A 6,000-nucleotide genomic window follows, 5' to 3' on the forward strand; every position below is an offset into this window, starting at 1 on the left:
GAATCTATTCTTCAGAAGAAGATTCCACATGTTGATCTAGTATAGGAATCTGTTCTTCAGAAGAAGATTCCACATGTTGATCTAGTATAGGAATCCCCCCTTCAAGATGTGGAATCTGATTATCAAACTCTTGAAATGATTTCGTTTTTGTGAATCTATCCAAGCGATCAAGTTGCCGCTCAACAACACTGTCAGATTTGGATGATTCAAGAAAAATGACATCTCTAGATACAACAAACCTTTTATTTACTTCATCATAGAGACGGTATGCTTTAGAGGTGTTTGAATACCCCAGGAAGATACACTTACGACTTCTAGCACCAAGTTTGTTTCTATGTACCTTTGGTATTAAAGCATAATAGGTGGAACCAAAGATCCTGAGATGTTTTACCGAAGGAACATGTCCATACCACAATTCATAAGGAGTCTTGTTTCTTATAGCACTAGATGGACATCTATTCTTTATATATGCAGCACATAGAACAGCATCAGCCCAAAACATTATCTTTACATTTTTGAAGAAAAGCATGGATCGTACCATATTCAAGATTGTTCTGTTCATTCTTTCAGCTACACCATTCTATTGAGGATTATAAGGCACAGTTGTTTGATGTTTGATCCCATGTTGGCGAAGATAATTTTCAAATTCATTTGATGTATGTTCTTTTCCATTATCAGTGTGAATAGACCCAATATGAGATTGTGCATCATTTTCAATCCACTTATGAAAATTCTTGAATGTTTGAAAAGCATCAGATTTGTTCTTCAATAAATAAACCCAACACATTCTGGTGTAATCATCAATAAATGTCATGATATATTTATTTCCATTTGCAGAAGGAACAGGCATTGGACCACATAAATCTGAATGTATAAGTTCAAGCTTCCTATGTGCTCTTGAATGTGAATCATGAAAAGACTGTTTGCTATGCTTTCCTAGAATGCAAGCATCACATTGCTTATGTTTTCTAGGAATTGTAGGCAAACCAGCAACACCATTTTTCTTTAATAAGCGGAGACTGTCATAGTTTAAATGTCCAAATCTATCATGCCATAATAAACTTGATGGAAGTGTACCTTCTTCATGATGAGAAATATATGAGAAATGTTGTGCATGAGCAGAGGTTCCTTGCAGTTTAAGAATTCTTTCTTCTTCTATTCCCCTCATGACAAGTGAGTGGTCAGATGCCTTTCTTACCTCAAGCTTTCCATCAAACATATGAATGGAGTGACCTTGCTGGCAGATGTGGACCAAGGACAGCAAGTTTCTCTTGAGCTGTGGGAGAAATAGAACATGATCCAGAAGAAAGTATGGAAGACCAGGCAGTTTAAGCCTGATTGTGCCAAGCCCTGATGGCTTGATTTTTGACTAATCTGCAAAGTATACTGCTCCATCAACATTGTCAGTGAAATCTTCAAAAGAATCTTTCCTATGAGTCATATGACAGGTTGCTCTTGAATCAAGCAACCAATCATTTTTCGAAGAAGCAAGTGAAGCATTAAACAAATCTTCATTTACTCCAATGTTACATTGTGCCTCAATATAGTGAGCGGATTCAGGTGCTTTACCTTTGTCTGTGTCATCAGTTTTACCTTTCTGGTGGTTTCTTTTCTGCTCAATTTTGTCCCATGGTAGCTTGCATGTAGAAGCATCATGTGATCCATTTCGTTTGCAGCGAATGCAATGCAGATCTGCCTTTTCTCCTTGAGAATGTCTGCCCCCCCTGCCTCTGAAGTATCTTCCTCTTCCTCTTCGTCCACCTCTTCCTCTTGTAGAATCTTGAGCAGGATGCTTTTCTTTATGAGCAAGGCAAACAGTCTCTTCAGAAGATTCAGGGACAGTCTTCTTTCCAAAGGCTTTCTCTCTTTCAGCAAACTTTTTCACAAGAGAGTCAAAGGTTATATCTTTAAGATTTCCATTTGCTTGTAATGACTCAAGATAATTGGAGTAGGTAGGATAGAGTTCTTTGAGAAAGGAAATAAGAGAGATATCCAGCTCAACCTTAGTGGATTTAATATCATGCATTATAGACTTTATTTCAGATGCAAGAGCAAGAGGATCATTATTTTTCAGTTCAAGAGTGAAGAGTTTAATCATGAGCTGAACAACTTCAAGTGCAGAATGTGAATCATAGAGTTCTTTCAGATTTTGTAAAGCTTCAAAGGCAGTGGAATAGGATGAAATATGACGACTTACTTCTTCATTTACAGATTCTACGATCAATGCATAGGCTTTGCTGTTCTTGTTTTCCCAAATGACAAGTTCTTTATCTGATGTAGGCTGCACAGGGTCTTTGTCTTCTTCTCCGACACACACTCCTTTCCACAACTCATTGTAGATGAGGGTGTGTTTTACCATCCGAGACCATTCAGAATAGTTCTCCTTGCCAGTGAGAACTATTCCTACCATAGAGATGATTGAATGCATTCTGTAAAAAAAATACTTCTGCTGATAGAAAAATACTTCTGCTGGAAAAATGTGTTTCAAAAATAATACAGCCTTATTCTTCCTTCTTGAATTAATATACAAAGATCAAAACCATCACCATCCTTTTTTTTTTGCATTAGAATATGGTTGTGATTCAAGAGAAATAAAAGATAAACAATATCAACTGCTCAAAAGTGAATCGGAATTCTGATGTAAATCGAAATTTTCCAAAAAACTTGGACGGAAATATAATAGGCAATATCATCCCTATGCTCAAATCCTATGCTTTACACCTTTACTGCATACTTTCTCATTGGAAAATACATCTCTTTCCTTTTTTTTGTCTCTCAGTCTTCAATGATGCCTGATGCTCTAATTAAAAAAATGTGTCTAGTCTCAGTTCGGCTGCATAGCTAACACACATTTTGGGTGTGTACGGGCTGGCAAGAACCTTGAGCTGTGCACTTGTAGAATGACAGACCTCTCTCTTTTCAAACTCAACTTCTAGACTTTCAAGCAAGTCTTCTAGGGACACAAATCAAGACCAGCGAGCGGACTTATGTGAAAGCAGGTCTGGCAATGGAGAGAGCAGCGTGATATACCAGCGTGGAGAGAGAAGCAGCGTATGGATGGAGTAGTGTGATATACAGCGTATGGATGGAGTGTTTATACCAGCGTGGAGAAAGCAGCCAAATATGAAAACAACGCATAGTGTTCAATAGCATTTATGTATGAAACACACTAGCATTTACCAAGTCACTGCACTGATATCAGGTGTCTCCACCACCGTTGTCGTCGCCACCATCACCATCTCGGGCAGCATTACTAGCAATTTCGAGAACCTCAGCAACCAGATATTCAAGACTTCAAGAACAGCGCACAACGATTAACCAAGAACAGTGCAGATGGGAGCAGGGCCTCCTCTCTCTAAGAAACCAATGGACAACACACTAATTGTATATCTGCGCCTGTTGCATTAACAACCAGACAGTGCGTATTCTAAAACAGCGCATATTCAAATCAAAAAAACATGCTATCTGCGGTTTGCAATGGGAAATGTAGCCATTTCTGAATTTTCAACGACAAATTACTCCATAGTGATAACATCCAAGAAAAGGGCGTGTCAATTTTCAGAGACCAAATGATATTCTAACCAGAGACAAGCGTTAGCGCTGGCAGAGGCAGAGACAAGCGTTAGCGCTGGCAGAGGCAGAGACAAGCGTTCAGGCAGAGGCGCCAGGCAAACGTTCAGACAGAGGCGCCAGGCAAACGTTCAGACAGAGGCGTTATGGCCAGAGGAGTTACAAGGAATCTGGGACCTGCGCTCTGATACCATGTCAGGCCAGGGTAACTCCAGAATGGGTAGAAGAAAACTGATTGATTATTTCATTAGATAACTATCATTTATATACATAAAATGGGATGGATCAGTTCATCTTCTTGATGACTGTTCACGTTCCAGTTTACCCAACCGTTGAAGATTAGGTGTGAACAGTTGCCCTCATTGAATCAGTGATTTCCCAAGGGGCTTCATCAAGCCTAAAATGCCTCCACTACACTTTGACTTTCTCTATTTCTCGATTATGGAGCGTGATTTTCCTCTGTTCTAGGATGCATGGTTTCTCTAGCTGGAATGCTCCCTCTGGTTCCACATGTAGCACAAACCAATCAATTGACACATGATTAGAATCTTGTACACATCTTTTAAGTAAAGAAACATGGAAAACATCATGGAATTTTACTAATGGAGGTAAGGCCATCCTATAAGACATTGGTCCAATCCTTTGAAGGATCTAAAAAGTTCCAAAAAAGTGTGCTTCCAACTTGGCTCATGACCCAATCTTTAAGGAACTTTTCTTGGGTTTAATCCTCAAGTAAACATGTTCCCCAACTTGGAATTATTTATGCACCCTATGCTGATTTGCAGAGTTTTTCTTCTTGTCCTATGCCACATTCAAATTTTGTCTTATGATTTGCATTTGTTGCTCCATCTCTTTCAACATATCAGGCCCAATGAGGTCCTTGTTCATGGGATCATTCCATCTGATAGGAGTATTCCAACTCCTTCTATTAAGTGCCTCAAATGGGCTCATTTTGATTCTTGGTACCCATTATTGTATGCAAAATCTATAAGAGGAAGATATTCTTCCCACTTCTTGGGTTGATGCATAATATACATCCTCAACATGTCTTCGAGGATCCTATTTGTCCTCTCTTTTTTCCCATCAGCCTTTGGATGATAAGTTGTACTAAAGGCCAATTCTGTCCCCAAGCCTGCAAAAAGTTCCTTCAAAAAAATTGAAGTGAACTTGGCATCGCTATCTGAAATGATTTTCTTGGGAACTCCATGCAATCTCACAATCTCCTTTATGAAAAATTAAGCCACCTCACTAGTTGAATTGGTGGATTTAACCGCCACAAAATGAGACACCTTGCTCAAATTGTCAATCACCGCAATAATTGCATCATGTTGCCTGGAGGTTCTTGGAAAATCAGTGATGAAATCCATGGAGATTACTTCCCACTTCCATTGTAGAATGGGAATGGGCTGCAATAAACCTGCTAAATGTTTACATTCATCCTTCACTTGATGGCGTTATGTGCAATTAGCAACAAAATCAATCGCTTTTTTCATCAAATTAGGCCAATAATAACACTTCTTATGGTTGTGAGAGTCGTTTGGTATCTCGGATGGCTAGAATATGGGATTTCCTACACTTATGCTTATTCGTCATAATCTAGATACACCTCTCTCTCTCTCTCTCTCTCTCTCTCTCTCTCTCTCTCCAGATATATATATTATAAAGACCCAGTGTTCATTCTATATTGTCAATATTATATCATTGGAGTCTCATATTATGTTTCCTTTCAACGGTATATCTTCATTGCAACATGGGATGATAACGAAATTACATATATAAGCATTGTAATTAACAAAATGCATACTCCTATAGTTTCCCATTGAAACTTCTACATTCTAAATGCAGTAAATAAAGCTCTTCTCAGGCTTGGCTTATTCATAATTATGATTCCTTATAGAGATTTTCAATTATCTCTATCAAAAACAATGAATGCACATCACAGGTCTTGAAATTGACGTCTAGTCGAGGACATAAAACTAGATCATCAAGACTTATTAGGCAATCTCATTACAACACAAAGAAGCAAGATGTTATCCCTACTCAAACAATAAGAAAATAGGAGTACATGCCCAAAATCATGTGCATATTCACTGGAATACTTGGATTAGCATCCATATGAGGTAAACAGACCAATAGACTTAGAGAGGAAGAATATATCAGCATTACAACATAGATTCATGGTTAGTACCAATGAGAGCTTATAGTGAAACAAGGAGTATGTTGTTATAGTCATGTTAGAATATCTATATTGTTTACTATTATAGAGTAAGAAACGCACACACATTATTGAGACATAAACTTAGATGAGCATTATAAATAAATTCAGCTCACAATTTATGAACTCATTGCTTGATTCCAACATATTTTCAGTGGTATCAACCACATACCAGTTAGCTTATAAGAGCATTAAAACTCAACCAAGTTTCATGC

The sequence above is a fragment of the Pinus tabuliformis genome, chromosome 4_1, assembly GCF_031772625.1.
Source record: "Pinus tabuliformis cultivar Carrire ecotype Pingquan chromosome 4_1, CPIR1, whole genome shotgun sequence".
NCBI classification, from domain to species: domain Eukaryota; kingdom Viridiplantae; phylum Streptophyta; class Pinopsida; order Pinales; family Pinaceae; genus Pinus; species Pinus tabuliformis.